The sequence below is a fragment of the Triturus cristatus genome, chromosome 8 (genome assembly GCF_964204655.1).
Source record: "Triturus cristatus chromosome 8, aTriCri1.1, whole genome shotgun sequence".
Taxonomy (NCBI): domain Eukaryota; kingdom Metazoa; phylum Chordata; class Amphibia; order Caudata; family Salamandridae; genus Triturus; species Triturus cristatus.
In genome coordinates, this window is record NC_140591.1 from 56,088,900 (window position 1) to 56,114,782 (window position 25,883).

Sequence of the window (25,883 nt, forward strand, 5' to 3'; positions counted from 1 at the left end):
CCCTTGTTCAATGCTGGGTTTCGGAAAAGTCTGAGAGGTTTCTTGCTTCTCACAAAATATTTCTTGGTATCAGCTCAAGTTTTTCTTTCTTTATTTATCAAAATATTTGATCAACTGATCGACAACATGATCAATTCAACATAGAATTGTCTTTCTGTCCTCCTTCTAAATTTGCTTCCACCTCTCTTGCATTCAGCTTCGACTACAAATGTTTCCTATTTCATGCTTTTTTGTAAAGTAAACTCTTGTCTGCATCAGCTTCCACTTCTCCTTGAACACAGATTTCAGTATTCAGATGACATAGCTTACCTACTCAGGCCAAATACCTCTGTGTAATATGGTGCTAGTCCATTCAGAGTAAAAAAAAAAGCTACCTAACCTGGATCCGAAAAATGCTATTTACCTATTGCACCCGTTAACTGATGAATGATACAGGACATCTTAAAACATAGCTCTAGCATGAGGTTGAGCATCTATTTTCTTGGGAAGTTTAAAAGAAAGGATGAAGACCCAAACTACCAGCAGGCCGAAATAGCTCAGTTGGGAGAGCGTTAGACTGAAGATATAAAGGTCCCTGGTTCAATCCCGGGTTTCGGCACAATTTCAACCTCTGCTTTTCATGTCTCAAAAGCTGTTTGGAGTTAAATCAACGCTCTTCTTTATCAAAACCTTTTATCAATCTGATCAACAACACAATCAATTCAACATATTATTTACTTTCTGTCTTCTTTTCAAACTTGCTTCCACCTCTCTTGTATTCAACTATGCCTCATTTATTTGAAACTTCTTGCTTTATTTTAAAGTAAAGCTTTGCCTGCATCAGCCTCCAATTCCCCTTATACAAAACTGTCAGTAGTCAGATGACATAGCTTGTACACCCTGGCCATATAGGTCTGTGTTTCAGAGTATAAGTCAATTCAGAGTTTAGAAAAAAAAATTCTACCTACCTTGTCCCCTAAAAAGGATATTCACTCATCAGACCAAGTTACCTGCTGAATGATACTGGACACTTTAACACATAACTATAAACGAAAATAGAATGACCAGGTTCTGTATGTATCGTCTACAATTATTAATAATACATCAGGAGGCCACAGGGACTTGTTGGCTGAAATATCTCAGTTGGGAGATCGTTAGACTGAAGAGCTTAAGGTACCTGATTCAATCCTGACTTTCAGCACAGTGCGAGGGGATCCTACATTCTTGCAAAATATTTCTTGAAATCAGCTCTAGTTTTTTTTTCTTTATTTCTCAAAATATTTTATCAACTGTTTAACAACATGATAACTTCAACAAAAAGTTGTCTTTCTGTCCTCCTTCTAAACTTGCTTCCACCTCTCTTGCCATCAACTTTGATGACGAATTTATCCCATTTTATACTTTTTTCAAAGTAAACTCTTGTCTGCATCAGCTTTCACTTCTCCTTGAACAAAGTTGTCAGTATTGAGATGACATAGCTTACCTACTCAGGCGACATACGTCTGTGTAATACAGTGCTGGTCCACTTAGAGTTTTAAAAGAAAAACGACCTAACATTTATCCCAAAAACGCTACTCACCCATTTCACCAGTTAGCTGCTGAACAATGCAGGACACATTAAAACACAGCTCTAACCTCAGATTGAAAATCCAGGTTCTGCATCTCTGTTCTGGGATTGTTCAAAAAAAGAGGCTGAATACTATAACTGCTGGCAGGCCGAAATAGCTCAGTTGGGAGAGCGTTAGACTGAAGATCTAAAGGTCCCTGGTTCGATCCCGGGTTTCGGCACATTTTGAACTTCTGCTTTGCATGCCACAAAGACTATTTTGAGTCAACTCATATTGACTTTGTTTATAATGATCAAAACCTTTTATCAAGATAATCGACAATACCATTAATTCAACATATTATTTACTTTCTGTCTTTCTTTCAAACTTGCTTCCACCTCTCTTGTATTCAACTTTGCCACCTTTATTTCCCAATTCTTCCTTTAATTGAAAGTAAAGCTTTGCCTGCATCAGCCTCCAGTTCCCCTTATACAAAACTGTTAGTAGTCAGATGACCTAGCTTGCCGACCCTCGCCATATAGGTCTGTGTTTCTGAGTATAAGTCCATTCATAGTTTACAAACATCATCTAACTAACTTGGCTCCTAAAAAGGAAATTCACCCATCAGACCAATTTAGCTACTGAATAATACTGGACAATTTAACACATAACTGCACATGCAGATAGAGTGACCAGGTTCTGCATTTATCTTTAACAATTATAAAAAATACAACAGAAAGCCAAAATTGCCAGCTGGATGAAATAGCTCAGTTGGGAGAGCAGTAGACTGAAGATCTAAAGGTCCCTGGTTCAATCCCGGGTTTAGGCACATTTTGAACTTCTGCTTTGCATGCCACAAATGCTATTTGGAGTCAACTCATATTGACGTTGTTTATAATGATCAAAACCTTTTATCAAGCTGATCGATAAGACAACCATTTCAACATATTTTTTACATTCTGTCTTTCTGTCAAACTTGCTTCCACCTCTCTTGTATTCAACTTTACCTGCTTTATTTGCCAATTCTTCCTTTAATTGAAAGTAAAGCTTTGCCTGCATCAGCCTCGAGTTCCCCTTATACAAAACTGTTAGTAGTCAGATGACCTAGTTTGCCTACCCTCGCCATATAGGTCTGTGTGTTTGAGTATAAGTCCATTCATAGTTTACAAACATCTTCTAACTAACTTGGCTCCTAAAAAGGAAATTCACCCATCAGACCAATTTAGCTGCTGAATAATATTGGACAATTTAACACATAACTGCACATGCAGATAGAATGACCAGGGTCTGCATTTATCTTTAACAATTATCAAAAATACAACAGAAAGCCAAAATGGCCAGCTGGATGAAATAGCTCAGTTGGGAGAGTGTTAGATTGAAAATCTAAAAGTCCCTTGTTCAATGCTGGGTTTCGGAAAAGTCTGAGAGGTTTCTTGCTTCTCACAAAATATTTCTTGGTATCAGCTCAAGTTTTTCTTTCTTTATTTATCAAAATATTTGATCAACTGATCGACAACATGATCAATTCAACATAGAATTGTCTTTCTGTCCTCCTTCTAAATTTGCTTCCACCTCTCTTGCATTCAGCTTCGACTACAAATGTTTCCTATTTCATGCTTTTTTGTAAAGTAAACTCTTGTCTGCATCAGCTTCCACTTCTCCTTGAACACAGATTTCAGTATTCAGATGACATGGCTTACCTACTCAGGCCAAATACCTCTGTGTAATATGGTGCTAGTCCATTCAGAGTAAAAAAAAAAGCTACCTAACCTGGATCCGAAAAATGCTATTTACCTATTGCACCCGTTAACTGATGAATGATACAGGACATCTTAAAACATAGCTCTAGCATGAGGTTGAGCATCTATTTTCTTGGGAAGTTTAAAAGAAAGGATGAAGACCCAAACTACCTGCAGGCCGAAATAGCTCAGTTGGGAGAGCGTTAGACTGAAGATATAAAGGTCCCTGGTTCAATCCCGGGTTTCGGCACAATTTCAACTTCTGCTTTTCATGTCACAAAAGCTGTTTGGAGTTAAATCAACGCTCTTCTTTATCAAAACCTTTTATCAATCTGATCAACAACACAATCAATTCAACATATTATTTACTTTCTGTCTTCCTTTCAAACTTGCTTCCACCTCTCTTGTATTCAACTATGCCTCATTTATTTGCAACTTCTTGCTTTCTTTTAAAGTAAAGCTTTGCCTGCATCAGCCTCCAATTCCCCTTATACAAAACTGTCAGTAGTCAGATGACATAGCTTGTACACCCTGGCCATATAGGTCTGTGTTTCAGAGTATAAGTCAATTCAAAGTTTAGAAAAAAGAAATTCTACCTACCTTGTCCCCTAAAAAGGATATTCACTCATCAGACCAAGTTACCTGCTGAATGATACTGGACACTTTAACACATTACTATAAACGAAAATAGAATGACCAGGTTCTGTATGTATCGTCTACAATTATTAATAATACATCAGGAGGCCACAGGGACTTGTTGGCTGAAATATCTCAGTTGGGAGATCGTTAGACTGAAGAGCTTAAGGTACCTGATTCAATCCTGACTTTCAGCACAGTGTGAGGGGATCCTACATTCTTGCAAAATATTTCTTGAAATCAGCTGTATTTTTTTTTTCTTTATTTCTCAAAATATTTTATCAACTGATCAACAACATGATAACTTCAACAAAAAGTTGTCTTTCTGTCCTCCTTCTAAACTTGCTTCCACCTCTCTTGCCATCAACTTTGATGACGAATTTATCCCATTTTATACTTTTTTCAAAGTAAACTCTTGTCTGCATCAGCTTTCACTTCTCCTTGAACAAAGTTGTCAGTATTGAGATGACATAGCTTACCTACTCAGGCGACATACGTCTGTGTAATACAGTGCTGGTCCACTCAGAGTTTTAAAAGAAAAACGACCTAACATTTATCCCAAAAACGCTACTCACCCATTTCACCAGTTAGCTGCTGAACAATGCAGGACACATTAAAACACAGCTCTAACCTCAGATTGAAAATCCAGGTTCTGCATCTCTGTTCTGGGATTGTTCAAAAAAAGAGGCTGAATACTATAGCTGCTGGCAGGCCGAAATAGCTCAGTTGGGAGAGTGTTAGACTGAAGATCTAAAGGTCCCTGGTTTGATCCCGGGTTTCGGCACATTTTGAACTTCTGCTTTGCATGCCACAAAGACTATTTTGAGTCAACTCATATTGACTTTGTTTATAATGATCAAAACCTTTTATCAAGATAATCGACAATACAATTAATTCAACATATTATTTACTTTCTGTCTTTCTTTCAAACTTGCTTCCACCTCTCTTGTATTCAACTTTGCCTCCTTTATTTCCCAATTCTTCCTTTAATTGAAAGTAAAGCTTTGCCTGCATCAGCCTCCAGTTCCCCTTATACAAAACTGTTAGTAGTCAGATGACCTAGCTTGCCGACCCTCGCCATATAGGTCTGTGTTTCTGAGTATAAGTCCATTCATAGTTTACAAACATCATCTAACTAACTTGGCTCCTAAAAAGGAAATTCACCCATCAGACCAATTTAGCTACTGAATAATACTGGACAATTTAACACATAACTGCACATGCCGATAGAGTGACCAGGTTCTGCATTTATCTTTAACAATTATAAAAAATACAACAGAAAGCCAAAATTGCCAGCTGGATGAAATAGCTCAGTTGGGAGAGCAGTAGACTGAAGATCTAAAGGTCCCTGGTTCAATCCCGGTTTTAGGCACATTTTGAACTTCTGCTTTGCATGCCACAAATGCTATTTGGAGTCAACTCATATTGACGTTGTTTATAATGATCAAAACCTTTTATCAAGCTGATCGATAAGACAACCATTTCAACATATTTTTTACATTCTGTCTTTCTGTCAAACTTGCTTCCACCTCTCTTGTATTCAACTTTACCTGCTTTATTTGCCAATTCTTCCTTTAATTGAAAGTAAAGCTTTGCCTGCATCAGCCTCGAGTTCCCCTTATACAAAACTGTTAGTAGTCAGATGACCTAGTTTGCCTACCCTCGCCATATAGGTCTGTGTGTCTGAGTATAAGTCCATTCATAGTTTACAAACATCTTCTAACTAACTTGGCTCCTAAAAAGGAAATTCACTCATCAGACCAATTTAGCTGCTGAATAATATTGGACAATTTAACACATAACTGCACATGCAGATAGAATGACCAGGGTCTGCATTTATCTTTAACAATTATCAAAAATACAACAGAAAGCCAAAATGGCCAGCTGGATGAAATAGCTCAGTTGGGAGAGTGTTAGATTGAAAATCTAAAAGTCCCTTGTTCAATGCTGGGTTTCGGAAAAGTCTGAGAGGTTTCTTGCTTCTCACAAAATATTTCTTGGTATCAGCTCAAGTTTTTCTTTCTTTATTTATCAAAATATTTGATCAACTGATCGACAACATGATCAATTCAACATAGAATTGTCTTTCTGTCCTCCTTCTAAATTTGCTTCCACCTCTCTTGCATTCAGCTTCGACTACAAATGTTTCCTATTTCATGCTTTTTTGTAAAGTAAACTCTTGTCTGCATCAGCTTCCACTTCTCCTTGAACACAGATTTCAGTATTCAGATGACATAGCTTACCTACTCAGGCCAAATACCTCTGTGTAATATGGTGCTAGTCCATTCAGAGTAAAAAAAAAAGCTACCTAACCTGGATCCGAAAAATGCTATTTACCTATTGCACCCGTTAACTGATGAATGATACAGGACATCTTAAAACATAGCTCTAGCATGAGGTTGAGCATCTATTTTCTTGGGAAGTTTAAAAGAAAGGATGAAGACCCAAACTACCAGCAGGCCGAAATAGCTCAGTTGGGAGAGCGTTAGACTGAAGATATAAAGGTCCCTGGTTCAATCCCGGGTTTCGGCACAATTTCAACCTCTGCTTTTCATGTCTCAAAAGCTGTTTGGAGTTAAATCAACGCTCTTCTTTATCAAAACCTTTTATCAATCTGATCAACAACACAATCAATTCAACATATTATTTACTTTCTGTCTTCTTTTCAAACTTGCTTCCACCTCTCTTGTATTCAACTATGCCTCATTTATTTGAAACTTCTTGCTTTATTTTAAAGTAAAGCTTTGCCTGCATCAGCCTCCAATTCCCCTTATACAAAACTGTCAGTAGTCAGATGACATAGCTTGTACACCCTGGCCATATAGGTCTGTGTTTCAGAGTATAAGTCAATTCAGAGTTTAGAAAAAAAAATTCTACCTACATTGTCCCCTAAAAAGGATATTCACTCATCAGACCAAGTTACCTGCTGAATGATACTGGACACTTTAACACATAACTATAAACGAAAATAGAATGACCAGGTTCTGTATGTATCGTCTACAATTATTAATAATACATCAGGAGGCCACAGGGACTTGTTGGCTGAAATATCTCAGTTGGGAGATCGTTAGACTGAAGAGCTTAAGGTACCTGATTCAATCCTGACTTTCAGCACAGTGCGAGGGGATCCTACATTCTTGCAAAATATTTCTTGGTATCAGCTCAAGTTTTTCTTTCTTTATTTATCAAAATATTTGATCAACTGATCGACAACATGATCAATTCAACATAGAATTGTCTTTCTGTCCTCCTTCTAAATTTGCTTCCACCTCTCTTGCATTCAGCTTCGACTACAAATGTTTCCTATTTCATGCTTTTTTGTAAAGTAAACTCTTGTCTGCATCAGCTTCCACTTCTCCTTGAACACAGATTTCAGTATTCATATGACATAGCTTACCTACTCAGGCTAAATACCTCTGTGTAATATGGTGCTAGTCCATTCAGAGTAAAAAACAAAAGCTACCTAACCTGGATCCGAAAAATGCTATTTACCTATTGCACCCGTTAACTGATGAATGATACAGGACATCTTAAAACATAGCTCTAGCATGAGGTTGAGCATCTATTTTCTTGTGAAGTTTAAAAGAAAGGATGAAGACCCAAACTACCAGCAGGCCGAAATAGCTCAGTTGGGAGAGCGTTAGACTGAAGATATAAAGGTCCCTGGTTCAATCCCGGGTTTCGGCACAATTTCAACCTCTGCTTTTCATGTCTCAAAAGCTGTTTGGAGTTAAATCAACGCTCTTCTTTATCAAAACCTTTTATCAATCTGATCAACAACACAATCAATTCAACATATTATTTACTTTCTGTCTTCTTTTCAAACTTGCTTCCACCTCTCTTGTATTCAACTATGCCTCATTTATTTGAAACTTCTTGCTTTATTTTAAAGTAAAGCTTTGCCTGCATCAGCCTCCAATTCCCCTTATACAAAACTGTCAGTAGTCAGATGACATAGCTTGTACACCCTGGCCATATAGGTCTGTGTTTCAGAGTATAAGTCAATTCAGAGTTTAGAAAAAAAAATTCTACCTACATTGTCCCCTAAAAAGGATATTCACTCATCAGACCAAGTTACCTGCTGAATGATACTGGACACTTTAACACATAACTATAAACGAAAATAGAATGACCAGGTTCTGTATGTATCGTCTACAATTATTAATAATACATCAGGAGGCCACAGGGACTTGTTGGCTGAAATATCTCAGTTGGGAGATCGTTAGACTGAAGAGCTTAAGGTACCTGATTCAATCCTGACTTTCAGCACAGTGCGAGGGGATCCTACATTCTTGCAAAATATTTCTTGAAATCAGCTCTAGTTTTTTTTTCTTTATTTCTCAAAATATTTTATCAACTGATCAACAACATGATAACTTCAACAAAAAGTTGTCTTTCTGTCCTCCTTCTAAACTTGCTTCCACCTCTCTTGCCATCAGCTTTGATGACGAATTTATCCCATTTTATACTTTTTTCAAAGTAAACTCTTGTCTGCATCAGCTTTCACTTCTCCTTGAACAAAGTTGTCAGTATTGAGATGACATAGCTTACCTACTCAGGCGACATACGTCTGTGTAATACAGTGCTGGTCCACTTAGAGTTTTAAAAGAAAAACGACCTAACATTTATCCCAAAAACGCTACTCACCCATTTCACCAGTTAGCTGCTGAACAATGCAGGACACATTAAAACACAGCTCTAACCTCAGATTGAAAATCCAGGTTCTGCATCTCTGTTCTGGGATTGTTCAAAAAAAGAGGCTGAATACTATAACTGCTGGCAGGCCGAAATAGCTCAGTTGGGAGAGCGTTAGACTGAAGATCTAAAGGTCCCTGGTTCGATCCCGGGTTTCGGCACATTTTGAACTTCTGCTTTGCATGCCACAAAGACTATTTTGAGTCAACTCATATTGACTTTGTTTATAATGATCAAAACCTTTTATCAAGATAATCGACAATACAATTAATTCAACATATTATTTACTTTCTGTCTTTCTTTCAAACTTGCTTCCACCTCTCTTGTATTCAACTTTGCCTCCTTTATTTCCCAATTCTTCCTTTAATTGAAAGTAAAGCTTTGCCTGCATCAGCCTCCAGTTCCCCTTATACAAAACTGTTAGTAGTCAGATGACCTAGCTTGCCGACCCTCGCCATATAGGTCTGTGTTTCTGAGTATAAGTCCATTCATAGTTTACAAACATCATCTAACTAACTTGGCTCCTAAAAAGGAAATTCACCCATCAGACCAATTTAGCTACTGAATAATACTGGACAATTTAACACATAACTGCACATGCAGATAGAGTGACCAGGTTCTGCATTTATCTTTAACAATTATAAAAAAATACAACAGAAAGCCAAAATTGCCAGCTGGATGAAATAGCTCAGTTGGGAGAGCAGTAGACTGAAGATCTAAAGGTCCCTGGTTCAATCCTGGGTTTAGGCACATTTTGAACTTCTGCTTTGCATGCCACAAATGCTATTTGGAGTCAACTCATATTGACGTTGTTTATAATGATCAAAACCTTTTATCAAGCTGATCGATAAGACAACCATTTCAACATATTTTTTACATTCTGTCTTTCTGTCAAACTTGCTTCCACCTCTCTTGTATTCAACTTTACCTGCTTTATTTGCCAATTCTTCCTTTAATTGAAAGTAAAGCTTTGCCTGCATCAGCCTCGAGTTCCCCTTATACAAAACTGTTAGTAGTCAGATGACCTAGTTTGCCTACCCTCGCCATATAGGTCTGTGTGTCTGAGTATAAGTCCATTCATAGTTTACAAACATCTTCTAACTAACTTGGCTCCTAAAAAGGAAATTCACCCATCAGACCAATTTAGCTGCTGAATAATATTGGACAATTTAACACATAACTGCACATGCAGATAGAATGACCAGGGTCTGCATTTATCTTTAACAATTATCAAAAATACAACAGAAAGCCAAAATGACCAGCTGGATGAAATAGCTCAGTTGGGAGAGTGTTAGATTGAAAATCTAAAAGTCCCTTGTTCAATGCTGGGTTTCGGAAAAGTCTGAGAGGTTTCTTGCTTCTCACAAAATATTTCTTGGTATCAGCTCAAGTTTTTCTTTCTTTATTTATCAAAATATTTGATCAACTGATCGACAACATGATCAATTCAACATAGAATTGTCTTTCTGTCCTCCTTCTAAATTTGCTTCCACCTCTCTTGCATTCAGCTTCGACTACAAATGTTTCCTATTTCATGCTTTTTTGTAAAGTAAACTCTTGTCTGCATCAGCTTCCACTTCTCCTTGAACACAGATTTCAGTATTCAGATGACATAGCTTACCTACTCAGGCCAAATACCTCTGTGTAATATGGTGCTAGTCCATTCAGAGTAAAAAAAAAAGCTACCTAACCTGGATCCGAAAAATGCTATTTACCTATTGCACCCGTTAACTGATGAATGATACAGGACATCTTAAAACATAGCTCTAGCATGAGGTTGAGCATCTATTTTCTTGGGAAGTTTAAAAGAAAGGATGAAGACCCAAACTACCAGCAGGCTGAAATAGCTCAGTTGGGAGAGCGTTAGACTGAAGATCTAAAGGTCCCTGGTTCAATCCCGGGTTTTGGCACAATTTCAACCTCTGCTTTTCATGTCTCAAAAGCTGTTTGGAGTTAAATCAACGCTCTTCTTTATCAAAACCTTTTATCAATCTGATCAACAATACAATCAATTCAACATATTATTTACTTTCTGTCTTCTTTTCAAACTTGCTTCCACCTCTCTTGTATTCAACTATGCCTCATTTATTTGAAACTTCTTGCTTTATTTTAAAGTAAAGCTTTGCCTGCATCAGCCTCCAATTCCCCTTATACAAAACTGTCAGTAGTCAGATGACATAGCTTGTACACCCTGGCCATATAGGTCTGTGTTTCAGAGTATAAGTCAATTCAGAGTTTAGAAAAAAAAATTCTACCTACATTGTCCCCTAAAAAGGATATTCACTCATCAGACCAAGTTACCTGCTGAATGATACTGGACACTTTAACACATAACTATAAACGAAAATAGAATGACCAGGTTCTGTATGTATCGTCTACAATTATTAATAATACATCAGGAGGCCACAGGGACTTGTTGGCTGAAATATCTCAGTTGGGAGATCGTTAGACTGAAGAGCTTAAGGTACCTGATTCAATCCTGACTTTCAGCACAGTGCGAGGGGATCCTACATTCTTGCAAAATATTTCTTGAAATCAGCTCTATTTTTTTTTCTTTATTTCTCAAAATATTTTATCAACTGATCAACAACATGATAACTTCAACAAAAAGTTGTCTTTCTGTCCTCCTTCTAAACTTGCTTCCACCTCTCTTGCCATCAGCTTTGATGACGAATTTATCCCATTTTATACTTTTTTCAAAGTAAACTCTTGTCTGCATCAGCTTTCACTTCTCCTTGAACAAAGTTGTCAGTATTGAGATGACACAGCTTACCTACTCAGGCGACATACGTCTGTGTAATACAGTGCTGGTCCACTTAGAGTTTTAAAAGAAAAACGACCTAACATTTATCCCAAAAACGCTACTCACCCATTTCACCAGTTAGCTGCTGAACAATGCAGGACACATTAAAACACAGCTCTAACCTCAGATTGAAAATCCAGGTTCTGCATCTCTGTTCTGGGATTGTTCAAAAAAAGAGGCTGAATATTATAACTGCTGGCAGGCCGAAATAGCTCAGTTGGGAGAGCGTTAGACTGAAGATCTAAAGGTCCCTGGTTCGATCCCGGGTTTCGGCACATTTTGAACTTCTGCTTTGCATGCCACAAAGACTATTTTGAGTCAACTCATATTGACTTTGTTTATAATGATCAAAACCTTTTATCAAGATAATCGACAATACAATTAATTCAACATATTATTTACTTTCTGTCTTTCTTTCAAACTTGCTTCCACCTCTCTTGTATTCAACTTTGCCTCCTTTATTTCCCAATTCTTCCTTTAATTGAAAGTAAAGCTTTGCCTGCATCAGCCTCCAGTTCCCCTTATACAAAACTGTTAGTAGTCAGATGACCTAGCTTGCCGACCCTCGCCATATAGGTCTGTGTTTCTGAGTATAAGTCCATTCATAGTTTACAAACATCATCTAACTAACTTGGCTCCTAAAAAGGAAATTCACCCATCAGACCAATTTAGCTACTGAATAATACTGGACAATTTAACACATAACTGCACATGCAGATAGAGTGACCAGGTTCTGCATTTATCTTTAACAATTATAAAAAATACAACAGAAAGCCAAAATTGCCAGCTGGATGAAATAGCTCAGTTGGGAGAGCAGTAGACTGAAGATCTAAAGTTATCTGGTTCAATCCCGGGTTTAGGCACATTTTGAACTTCTGCTTTGCATGCCACAAATGCTATTTGGAGTCAACTCATATTGACGTTGTTTATAATGATCAAAACCTTTTATCAAGCTGATCGATAAGACAACCATTTCAACATATTTTTTACATTCTGTCTTTCTGTCAAACTTGCTTCAACCTCTCTTGTATTCAACTTTACCTGCTTTATTTGCCAATTCTTCCTTTAATTGAAAGTAAAGCTTTGCCTGCATCAGCCTCGAGTTCCCCTTATACAAAACTGTTAGTAGTCAGATGACCTAGTTTGCCTACCCTCGCCATATAGGTCTGTGTGTCTGAGTATAAGTCCATTCATAGTTTACAAACATCTTCTAACTAACTTGGCTCCTAAAAAGGAAATTCACCCATCAGACCAATTTAGCTGCTGAATAATATTGGACAATTTAACACATTACTGCACATGCAGATAGAATGACCAGGGTCTGCATTTATCTTTAACAATTATCAAAAATACAACAGAAAGCCAAAATGGCCAGCTGGATGAAATAGCTCAGTTGGGAGAGTGTTAGATTGAAAATCTAAAAGTCCCTTGTTCAATGCTGGGTTTCGGAAAAGTCTGAGAGGTTTCTTGCGTCTCACAAAATATTTCTTGGTATCAGCTCAAGTTTTTCTTTCTTTATTTATCAAAATATTTGATCAACTGATCGACAACATGATCAATTCAACATAGAATTGTCTTTCTGTCCTCCTTCTAAATTTGCTTCCACCTCTCTTGCATTCAGCTTCGACTACAAATGTTTCCTATTTCATGTTTTTTTGTAAAGTAAACTCTTGTCTGCATCAGCTTCCACTTCTCCTTGAACACAGATTTCAGTATTCAGATGACATAGCTTACCTACTCAGGCCAAATACCTCTGTGTAATATGGTGCTAGTCCATTCAGAGTAAAAAAAAAAAGCTACCTAACCTGGATCCGAAAAATGCTATTTACCTATTGCACCCGTTAACTGATGAATGATACGGGACATCTTAAAACATAGCTCTAGCATGAGGTTGAGCATCTATTTTCTTGGGAAGTTTAAAAGAAAGGATGAAGACCCAAACTACCAGCAGGCCGAAATAGCTCAGTTGGGAGAGCGTTAGACTGAAGATCTAAAGGTCCCTGGTTTAATCCCGGGTTTCGGCACAATTTCAACTTCTGCTTTTCATGTCACAAAAGCTGTTTGGATTTAAATCAACGCTCTTCTTTATCAAAACCTTTCATCAATCTGATCAACAACACAATCAATTCAACATATTATTTACTTTCTGTCTTCCTTTCAAACTTGCTTCCACCTCTCTTGTATTCAACTATGCCTCATTTATTTGCAACTTCTTGCTTTATTTTAAAGTAAAGCTTTGCCTGCATCAGCCTCCAATTCCCCTTATACAAAACTGTCAGTAGTCAGATGACATAGCTTGTACACCCTGGCCATATAGGTCTGTGTTTCAGAGTATAAGTCAATTCAGAGTTTAGAAAAAAAATTCTACCTACCTTGTCCCCTAAAAAGGATATTCACTCATCAGACCAAGTTACCTGCTGAATGATACTGGACACTTTAACACATAACTATAAACGAAAATAGAATGACCAGTGTGAGAAGTTGGCCTGATATGTAGTGCTCACTATTCTAGTGATCACTGTGTATCATTCCAAACGACCCTTATTGATGATTGGTTGTAAGTCAACCTTATAGACCAGCTATCCTAGTAGCGTGGATACGAGCAGTCTTTAGGCTAAACTCTAGAGGGCGTGTTAAGCCAGCTGTTTTACCACCACATTTACCCCTTGAACACCACGTGAAAGGACACCACACAAGTTGTTATGAAAATAAAGGATATTTATTTATAACAAGACTACCCTGGCTCTTTATGAGTCAGGGAGCTAAGCACACTACAAAACTCTTACGAAAATACTTCAAGTTGTGTGGTAAATAATTTAATTACCGGAACTTAATTTGATGCGGAAAATCTATAACAATAGCTCAGTAAAATAAGAGGCAGAATCCGTGGTATTAGAGGTTCGGAACGGGCTTTATTCCAGAATCAATTTAAATTGAGGAGCTCCATATTCCATCACCACGAAGGTTCAGGAAGTGAAGAACCCCACTTTATTGACAAGTAATCATTTTTATACAATAGGCATTACAGTGAAACAGATGGAGGAGGCGTAACAATTGATAGCAAAGATAAAACATACATGCGTAGCAAAAGTGGGTGTAACTGGGTGTAACTAAAGAACGTCATCAGGTATGATGTCATAATAGGGTGGTTCCATGAAAGAATTTCGCAATGTCAGCAGAAATACTTGGCAGAAATGCGCGCGCAGCAGCATGACGTGTGATTGACGTGCAACTAGGGGGTGAAGGGGACTTGACATTTAGCTCTACATGTGGCGACAGAAGTCTGGAGGGTCAAGTCAACCTAATCCCAAATCATATCTAACATCCTATGTTTAGAGAACTATGTTATCCAAAAGAGAGGTCTCTTAGAGTAGAATCTTATTCTATACTGACTATACTGACTGTTAGTGCGTGTACAAGCGTCTAAGTGTCTACACTAGATGCGAGGGCAGAAATCTTCCATAGTAACAGGGCTATGAATCACTTGCAAAATGACAGAGAAGCCGGGCCTTTTGCTCGGTAGCTGGAAGAATGTTTACTTAAACTACTAGACAGGAATGCATTGGGTAGGGAGCGGAGCAGATAATCTCGAAGGTGAAATACAGTTTTTGGCAGGCAACAGGCTGATGTCAGGCACCGTTAGCCGCGCAGAGAGTAGGACAAAGTTCATGGATACAGATGCGAGCTCAGACTGGAGCTTTCAGAGGCAGAAGGCAGGAAAAGCTTGATGGCAGAATCAGGGCCTACTTGCCTGGACTGTAAAATGGCATAAGTGAACCATATAAAGCCGGTGGCCTTTCATACTTAGGAATGGAATATCCAGCCCATTCATGGCGAATCTGAAAGAGGACATGTTGGCGGTGGACGCACATGTGTTTGCGTCTTCATAACTGGAACTGGAGGGAACATACATGTACTTGTGATTTATACATGAAACCGTTGGGGTCCAAGATAGGGGACATAACTGATCAGAAAAATCCATATTTCCACATTCCCTCCTTGTCCCCTACTTGCCCGTTAAGAGATATCAATCTTCATCAATCCATCGATCTGTTCATATAGCATCATTTGTTCTTCTTTTTTCTTCTGGAATGAATGAAATCTTGGTGGTGGAATACACGATGTGGCACACAGACCACAGATCGCTGGTCCACATTGTAGGCATAGACAGCAACTGAATAATATGAGGAAGCCAATACCTAGGAAGGATAGGACCTTCCATCCAAAGGTAGATAATACACTCCAAAACCAACCGGACCAAGTCCAGGTGCCTGAATTCTGGTGTATCTGGCTTACAATCTTATGAAGACGAGTTATGGCTTTATATACAGATGGCGAATTTTCTGGTATGAAAATGCAACAACTTGATCCGATGACCCTACAAGCTCCGCCCCTATCGGCCAGGATGACGTCAAGGACAAGACGATTTTGAAGCACAACAATCCGCATAGCAGACTGCTCTTCTGTTAAATTGCCTAAGGCGGAAATAGTTTCGTTCACTACTGCTTCAAGGGTTCTAGTTAATCTACGTATCAGCTTACTATTGGTAACTGTACCTATATAGGGAAAGAGACCTTTATTGAAATCTGTGTATTTTTCCCATGCGGTCTCAGTATAATCGACTATTGGGAGATCTCTCCTTTCTCTATTGTGTACTAAATGAGTATTTCTGTGATAATCAGGAGGAGCTAGGAAAACAGGTGGCAAAAGGAATCCGATGTAGCAGGTACCATCCCAATCTAGTGGCAAACGTATGTATGCCGTCTGACCACATATGAAGTAGGAATGGCGGGAAGCTCTAAATGTAGACTTGCCTTGGTCACTAAATTCTATTACAGTGGTGCATCTACTATGGCCCATATGTATGGAACCATTCTTTCTTACACATAATTCACCTTTTACTGGAAATACTGACATGGCGGGCAAAATTGGAGTAGCTTCGGATTCGACATTCAAGATCATGAGATTGAGCGTAAAATTACCTAATCCATATACTTCATTTTCTAGATCAGTTCCTGTTCTTTTGGGAAGTCCCTCCTTGTTGGGGTGGCAGACTTTGAGTAAAACTAAGTTCAGATTTCCCCATACCCAGTTATTCTGGTAAACTGCAGAATTCGAATCTAAGGAATTAATTAAACTAAACCATGCTCCACAGGAGCCGTTGTATGTGAACGGGTATGGAAAGAGAGGTAGAATTCCTTTATAGTTCTGATAGGGAGGGAGTCGGCCACATATCCAACAATTTGTAGCATTGCTAACCTGATGGGAATGATGTAACATACTAATAAAAGTGTTATTGCGCAGCGCAAATCTATAGGACAATTCATGCGGAGGTAATTCACTAAAAGAATGTTCAGCAGTAACATTATAAACATGTCTAGAAATAGGATAATATGTGTGCAACAATATACTTGCAGTAATTACTAAAAGACTTAAGAAAAACAAAATTAATAACGTCACTGTGCAATGACTACGCAGTGATTTACAGTACGCATGTCGTTTCAACTTTATCCTTCTGTTTCTTTCTCTATACAGGTCTAAGGGATACATGTCAGAGACAAATTCGACCGATTCACCTTGGAGAGGACTTAAACAATCAAATTGCCTGACTTGTTAGACCTAAGTTTTAGTTTGTATTGTTCATGGTTATTCAGTTCAACCAAAGGAAGTTTTGAGTCACTCGGGGAAGACACGCAAGGTGTTTCATTTACGTCTGACGGTAGTCCATGAAATTTCTTGATATGACTTGAATGTATCCAGCCTTTTCGTCCTTCGATCTTTACGGCTGTCCTCGTCGTTAGCAATACGAGTTGAGGCGACTTCCACCTAGGATCCAGCTGAGACTTCCGATCAAAGTTCCTCACTAGAACTAAATCCCCTGGAATTACGTCATGGGGTTTCACCTCGGTGTGGTCTGGAAAGGCTGCAGTTACCTGTGAACGACAAGATTGTAGTGCAGACATCAAGGAAGCCAAGTAATCTGTCAGCATATTACAGTCAATAGCAGTTATTTTGCGTGGTATAGGCGTCCCCCACATATTTGGTGGTCTACCGAAGATCACTTCATAAGGGGATAGCCCTGTTCGAGAGTGTGCTACCATTCTCATGTAAAAGAGTGCAACGGGTAAGGCTACTACCCAGTCGACACCTTTCTCTCTACAAATTTTGGACAATCTAATTTTCAGGGTCTGGTTATGTCGTTCCACGAGACCTGCTGCCTCGGGGTGTCGGACACAGTGAAATTTCCACTGATAGCCTAACAAAAGTGAAACGTGTTTCATTAGTTCGGATGAGAACGGCTGGCCGTTATCTGAGTAGACAACACGTGGTAAACCGTACCGTGGGAAGAATTCTCGAACTAACTGTTTGGCAGTAGTCGGGGCAGTGTAATCTGAAACCGGGTATGCCTCTGTCCAACGGGAAAGAGCACAGACAACTACGAGAACATATTTGAATCCTCGACATCGTTCCATCTGGATATAATCCATCTGGAGGACTTCAAAAGGGTGATCAGGAGGCTGAAATCCACCCTGTTCTACGGGAATGCTTTTACCTGGGTTAAACTGACAACAGATCATACAGGTACGGACTTTTTGTTTAGCTGCTGCTCGTAAATGTTGGTTGAACCAAATGTGTTGAATGCTGTCTAGCATAGCTTTTTCTCCTAGATGTGCTGGACTATGTACAGTGTTAATAACGACTTGGACCATTGAATCAGGAAGGAACCACACAGATTTTTCCTTCGTCATCCATCCTTGATCCGTTTGGATCCCTCCTAATTCAGTCCATTTCTTTATTTCGTCTGGTGTAGCATGTGTCTGTATGTCGATTACGTCAAGAGCGGGATCCTTAACCATCATGCAATGTGTTGGTGTCGGGACTATTGTCTTTGTCATGTCGGATGTTTGAGTTTGAGCAGTCTGTTTAGCTGTTCTGTCAGCTAGATCATTGCCTTGAGAAATGATATCAGTAACTTTCGTATGAGCTTTACATTTCATAATTGATATTGCAGTGGGTAGATGTATTGCATCTAATAAGGCATGAATAAGGGGTCCGTGCTGAATGTGGGCACCGTGAGAAGTTAAATAACCTCTCTCTCGCCACAGCACGCCGAAATCATGTACAACTCCGAATGCATAACGTGAATCAGTGTATATGTTGACTTTTTTATTTGTTGCTTGAATACAGGCTTGTGTCAGAGCGATGAGCTCTGCTGCTTGAGCGGACAAGGTATTTATGCAATTTGTTTCAATGATTTCAGTGTCTGTTGTGACTGCGTAAGCGGCCACTAGCTCTCCTGTACCTGTTCTCATACATGAACCATCTACATAGAACGTCAGGTCTGGGTCTGACAATGGGACGTCTGTCAAATCTTGTCTGGGTTTCGTCGTGATAGTGATAACTTCAATACAATCATGTGCTAGTGGGTCTGTTCCATTTACAGGTAACAGTGTGGCAGGATTCAATGTACTACAACGTCTGATTTCTATATGTGGCTGAAACAATGTTAATTCGTAACCAGTGAGTCGTGCTATAGTCAAATGTTGTGTTTGTGTGCGGTTCAAGAGAACCTCTACTGCATGTGGTACTTGTACTGTCAATGGATGTCCTAATACTATGGCATCGCTTTGTCTGATTGCTAAAGCTGTTGCTGCCACTGATTTCAGGCACGCAGGCAAAGCCTGAGCTACGGGATCTAATGTACTAGAAAAATAAGCACATGGTTTGTGTGATCCTGCTTGTTCCTGTGTGAGTACTGACAAGGCAGTACCTTCGCGTTCTGTAACGAAGAGTGTAAACTGTTTATTGTAACATGGTGTTGCTAAAACAGGTGCTTGGCATAAGGCTTTCTTTAGGCTTTTAAAAGCTTGTGTATGTTCCTGAGTCCAAGGGAGAACAGTCGATGTGGCTGCCTCCTGTGTTGTCAATTGAATGAGGGGTTTTGCTAGAAATGCATACTGAGGGATCCACTGCCTACAATATGAAGTGAGGCCTATGAAAGCCCGCACCTCCTTTTGTGTCTTGGGTATTGGCATATTAGCAATTAGCTGGATGCGATCTGGTGTAAGCTGCCTTCCCTCCTTGGACAGCGAGTGACCGAGGTAAACAACTCGCTGGACACAGAATTGCAGCTTAGAAGGGGACACCTTGTGCCCCTTTTCGGCCAAAAATTGTAATACCGTCAGTGAGGCTTTCTCACATTCATGTTCGCTCCTAGCGGTGATCAGCAGATCATCGACATATTGAAGCAGGGCAGTGTTGACTGGCATGTGGATACTGTCGAGTTCTCGTTTCAGTGCTTGGCTATAAATGCTGGGGCTTTCTGTAAATCCTTGAGGTGCGCGTGTGAATTTAAAGCTTCGTCCATTTAAACTAAATCCGAACAAGTATTGGCTTTCCGGATCTATTGGGACGCTGAAGAAGGCATTCTTGAGATCAATTACAGTAAAGAATGTTGCTTCGGAATCAATGGCTGTCAGTAATGAAGAAATGTCTGGGACTACGGGGTATTGTGGTACTATGCATTTATTTAATTCGCGCAGATCAATAACCAATCGATATACTGGCGGGGCTGTTGGATCGGTTCGTTTAAGAATCGGAATTATCGGTGAATTACATACATTGGAGTCAGTTTCCACAACCACTCCTTGGGTAATAAGCTCGTCAATGATTTGTAGTAAAGCCACTACAGCAACTGGGGGTAACTTGTATTGTCGCATTCGTGGAAGTACCACTCCTGCCTTTAGTGTGACTCGGTATGGTGTAATGTTCATGCAACCAACATCTGTAGGGCCTTGTGCCCATAAATGTGTCGGTAAAGTCTGTAGTCGGTGATCCATGTCTCGGGACACGTAGTGCCCTTTGAAATCACGTAAAAACAATCTTACTCCTTCCGGAGAACAACATATAATAGCTCCTAGAGCTTTCAAAGTTTTTATGCCTAACAAGTTTTCTGGACATGATTTGGTAAGTAATAAATCTGTAGTTCGTGTCAAGGGACCGATCGTAAGTGGAAGAGGCTGTGTTACTTCGTTAATGATAGGTTTTCCTGAAAAACCAAGGGAAATATTCTGTGTGCCTGAGAGGGGTGCCCCTGGAACTTCACTACGTTTTATTGTTGTTCGGCTTGCCCCTGTATCAAGTAAGAATTTTCTATCTTGACCTAACAGTTCACTGTGTACATAAGGTCCTTCTTGATCTACAGGGACCTCAATAAGGGGTAAGCCAACTTCCCTCTCTAGGCTGTTTCATGAGTATCGTTGATAATCAGGATAGTCATACTGTGCGGTCTGATACATCTGTCGGGTCGTTGTTTGTGTGGCAGCAATAGGCTGCGGTGGTGGAGCTGGCATAGACTGTTGCGGAGCTGGCATGGACTGTGCATGCTGCGGAGTTCCTTGTTCATTCTGATCCTGTCTAAGTGGCCGTGGTCTTTCTTTTGTGTTACCTATGGCGATATTATGTTTTAAAACGGGACAATCGTGTACATAATGACCTGGCTGTTTGCAATAGTTGCACGTCCCTTTAACAGGACCTGTTGAAACACTGGACTGTGTTATACCCTTCTTATGACCGTCAACTGGCACTGTCTGGGAAACTAGCATTTTCATTTTCGTGTCTTTCATGCGTCTATATTCATGTTCTTGTTCTTCTCTAATTCTATTGTGATGGTACTGTAGCATTTGTAACATTTGTGACGGAGTGTTACCTTGCCAGGTACTCTCGAACTTCAATACTCTATTCTTAACTTGGGGCAAGGCATTTTCAACCAATTTTGTCACAAACAGATGTGGATACGACTCGCTACTTGCTTTTATTCCACTATTTATACCAAAACATTTCTCAAATCGGGAATAGAAATCACTAGTGTCTTCATCTGATTTTTGTTTACAGGCTGAGATTGCACCCCAGTCTTCCTTTTTCGTAGTTAATAAACGTGGCAGTACCTGTACTAGTAGACCTGGTAGTGCTTTGATCTTGTCCCCGAGCCCTGAACCTGGACCTCGAGCTTTTTCTTCGTTTTCTAATGCTGTCCAATCTATCTTCTGGTCTCCCACCTCCCACTCCTTTTCCTTGAGTTTTTCGTAAATGCCCGCAGGCATTAATACCTTCAATATTGTCATAATGTCGGGGTAGGTATATTCTCCCATGAGTAACATATCTTTAATTTCACGATGGAAACCTGCTGGGTCTTTATCATGACTGGGTACCACTTTCTTCATTTCTAATAGTTCTATTTTAGATATGGGTGTGTATACAAACACACGTTTAAACTCATTGTCATCACCCTTTATCGGGTGCACTTCTCGTAAGGGATTTTGTCTATCCATGTAATACGTCGTTCTTTCGTTGATGGGCAATGAGACATGTTCAGGACATACAAAAAGGATGTACTGCTTTCTGGATTTTAGTATTTCTCTAATTAACTTAGTACCGGAACCTCTCCATTTATTCGTAAGTAATTCAGTCAATATATCAGGTAAGGGACCAGGATCGGAGTGTTGGCTTTTATATAATATAAGGAGTTGTTGAATCATATAGATACCAGCTAAACGCTGTTCATCTGGGGCGAGGTTCAAAAACGTATGTGCTAGTGTATCATCACCATATTTTCCAGGACTATCAACCCAGTGAACGGCTGACCTGGCTAATTCTTGTTCGTCCATAGAATCGAGTATATGATAACCCCTTCGTTCTCGGAGTAATTTGTCAGCGGCTTGGAATGAATGTTCGGGGGACCTTATATTTATTATAGGAGTTTGGAATTTTCTGTTATTATCTGGACGTATCGGACATATCGGATCAGTAAAGCATCTAGTATTATTGCAAGATCTTCCTCTACCTACATAGGCCATGGTTTCTAACTGTCCTGTGGGCAGTTCTAATTCTTCCTCGTCCTCAGTTTGTTCAGGTTCGTCTACTGCTAATCTTTCTTCGTGTATTCGTTCTATTTCTTTGCGGATCTTTCGGCTCATAGCTACTATACATGATCGTTTATCGTGTCTCCCCTCTGATATATTCTTACCCCATGTGGTAAGAATCTGCATTTCTTCCGGATTTACCCCTGGTTGATCTTGATTTCTGATCACACAGTTTATGAGGAAACGTAACAGTTCCCCCTGTATTTCCACCTTTTGGTACTCCATGGCTCTGTTAATACTCTCAGGATCTCGCCCTGATTGAACAAAATGATATATATTTTCTAAATGGGCAGTCATTCCTGGTAGCTTCCCTAAATATATTGCAGCTCGTCGGATACGTAATGATGCCAGCATCATTTCGTCCCCTTTTCCGGGCACAGGGTCATATCTACAGTCTATTAGAAGTTCCTTGAGCGTGTTGGGAGTTACTAGTTTGGGCGTACGTTGGTGGGCTAATTCTTGAAAGGAAAGTTTATTTGTTCTGGGTGGCGTAGAAAAAATGCTTGATGTACCTCCGGTAGCACCACCTGGGGTGCTGGATGTGAAAGGATTCGTTGAACGAGATAGCAACCATAGGTGTGGATGCGGATGTAGAAACAGATGTGCTTGCCGGAACTTGTGTCGGGGTTTGCTGTTGTAGAGGTACAGACGAAGGAGGGTCTTGGCGTTGAACCCCCTCGGCAGGCGGTCTATGTGGCGCAGCATTAGCATACTCGGGAGCTGCGTCGTCTAAATAAGAGGAAAGAAAAACATCTTCTGCGGTTCTGGGATGCCCTTTGGGATGTGCTTTTATCGGAAACAATGGGGGTGGCAAGTCTCTTGGTATCTCCGGGGTAGCCTTAGGTAGTCCTTCGGCCAGAAGAGGATACATACCATTCAGAAGGGCATTTCTTTGTCTGTCTGTTTGTTCTGACTTTACTCGAGTACCTTCTTCAATTAATACACTTTCTCGAACTTTATTTGAATTCTCCTTACTCTTCTCTTCCTGTCTACGTGCTTTTTCTGTGCGTCTATACGATTCTTTACGCCATAATTCAATGGCATCTTTCTGTGATTGTCTAGCTTTTCTTTTCCATAATTCTTCTTCTACTTTCATAATGCAACCTGCATCCCAGGTCCCAGCTGCGGGCCACCTCTGACTTTCTGGTGATTCCTTGGTGTAGTCTACCCATAGATCAAGAAATAATATGGCGTCTAGGCCATGTTTATGATACATGAAGTACCCTGGAGTGTCCCTAGGAGGAATGGGAACAGCTTCTTCGAGTACCCCTTTTCTAGTTGTGATCTGTCTTAATTTCGAAAAGAGCGGCATATTTGAGAACTGATCTGATACCTAATTTTGAACACGTTTAATACCATAAAACACAAATAATGAACAGTCATTCACACCACAATATACAGAACGTATTTAAAACATTTTAACATTTAACATTTAATGAATAAACAATGATGGTCATTTAGGGAACTAGTCACTAAGCATAATACTCGATACTAACTAGGTAAATCTGAATTATATACTAGACATACTTGATATACTGCTAAACAGTACAGATACACTGCTGAAACAGTGCAGACCGGATTTGTGTACCCAAACCCGTCTTGACCGGCACAACCTATGTGCACGTCAGAACACCTCCCCGATAATGGTACTCACCGGGTAGCTCGGAACGGAAGGCCTCGGAACTGAACTGAACTTGAACCGGACTGGACTCGACTCGGAACTTCGGAAACTTCGGAAACTGGTGGGCCTCTGTATACCTCGGATCTTGCTCTCTCAGCTAGGCTCTGGTCGGGATACTTCGCACTTCTCACCGCCTCGTCTGGGTGTTGATCGCAGCCTCAGTTACCCCCGCTCGGCAGGAGGGAGATACAGGAAATCCTGTGGGTACGCGTTGTTGTCCGTCCAGCTGTGACAGGAGACCGGGCCTGCAACGCACCGCCGGCGCGTGAGATGAGAAAGTGTCCCTGTTCGGGCGCCATTTATGTGGTAAATAATTTAATTACCGGGACTTAATTTGATGCGGAAAATCTATAACAATAGCTCAGTAAAATAAGAGGCAGAATCCGTGGTATAAGAGGTTCGGAACGGGCTTTATTCCATAATCAATTTAAATCGATGAGCTCCATATTCCATCACCACGAAGGTTCAGGAAGTGAAGACCATTACTTTATTGACAGGTAATCATTTTTATACAATAGGCATTACAGTGAAACAAATGGAGGAGGCGTAACAATTGATAGTAAAGATAAAACATACATGCGTAGCAAAAGTGGGTGTAACTGGGTGTAACTAGAGAACGTCATCAGGTATGATGTCATAATAGGGTGGTACCATGAAAGAATTTCGCAATGTCAGCAGAAATACTTGGCAGAAATGCGCGCGCAGCAGCATGACGTGTGATTGACGTGCAACTAGGGGGTGAAGGGGACTTGACATTTAGCTCTACATGTGGCGACAGAAGTCTGGAGGGTCAAGTCAACCTAATCCCAAATCATATCTAACATCCTATGTTTAAAGAACTATGTTATCCAAAAGAGAGGCCTTCTTAGAGTAGAATCTTATTCTATACTGACTATACTGACTGTTAGTGCGTGTACAAGCGTCTAAGTGTCTACACTAGATGCGAGGGCAGGAATCTTCCATAGTAACAGGGCTATGAATTACTTGCATAATGACAGAGAAGCCGGGCCCTTTGCTCGGTAGCTGGAAGAATGTTTACTTAAACTACTAGACAGGAATGCATTGGATAGGGAGCGGAGCAGATAATTTCGAAGGTGAAATACAGTTTTTGGCAGGCAACAGGCTGATGTCAGGCACCGTTAGCTGCGCAGAGAATGAGGACAAAGTTCATCGATACAGATGCGAGCTCGGACTGGAGCTTTCAGAGGCAGAAAAAGGAAAAGCTTGATGACAGAATCAGGGCCTACTTGCCTGGACTGTAAAATGGCATAAGTGAACCATATAAAGCCGGTGGCCTTTCATACTTAGGAATGGAATATCCAGCCCATTCATGGCGGATCTGAAAGAGGACATGTTGGCGGTGGACGCACATGTGTTTGCGTCTTCATAACTGGAACTGGAGGGAACATACATGTACTTGTGATTTATACATGAAACCGTTGGGGTCCAAGATAGGGGACATAACTTGACCAGAAAAATCCATATTTCCACAAGGTCCCTGGTTCAATCCCGGGTTTCGGCACAATTTCAACTTCTGCTTTTCATGTCACAAAAGCTGTTTGGAGTTAAATCAACGCTCTTCTTTATCAAAACCTTTTATCAATCTGATCAACAACACAATCAATTCAACATATTATTTACTTTCTGTCTTCCTTTCAAACTTGCTTCCACCTCTCTTGTATTCAACTATGCCTCATTTATTTGCAACTTCTTGCTTTATTTTAAAGTAAAGCTTTGCCTGCATCAGCCTCCAATTCCCCTTATACAAAACTGTCAGTAGTCAGATGACATAGCTTGTACACCCTGGCCATATAGGTCTGTGTTTCAGAGTATAAGTCAATTCAGAGTTTAGAAAAAAAAATTCTACCTACCTTGTCCCCT

At 39.9% G+C, this 25,883-nt stretch overlaps 3 non-coding genes across 3 annotated transcripts; all 3 read left to right on the top strand.

Moving 5' to 3' along the window:
• The first annotated feature begins 1,694 nt into the window (after window positions 1-1,694).
• Window positions 1,695-1,767, top strand: TRNAF-GAA (transfer RNA phenylalanine (anticodon GAA)). Its single transcript has one exon. It is a non-coding gene; the product is annotated as a tRNA-Phe (tRNA).
• A 6,917-nt stretch (window positions 1,768-8,684) lies between these two features.
• On the top strand, window positions 8,685-8,757 carry TRNAF-GAA (transfer RNA phenylalanine (anticodon GAA)). The gene has a single exon. It is a non-coding gene; the product is annotated as a tRNA-Phe (tRNA).
• Window positions 8,758-11,601: 2,844 nt separating this feature from the next.
• Window positions 11,602-11,674, top strand: TRNAF-GAA (transfer RNA phenylalanine (anticodon GAA)). Its single transcript has one exon. It is a non-coding gene; the product is annotated as a tRNA-Phe (tRNA).
• The last annotated feature ends 14,209 nt before the right edge of the window (window positions 11,675-25,883 follow it).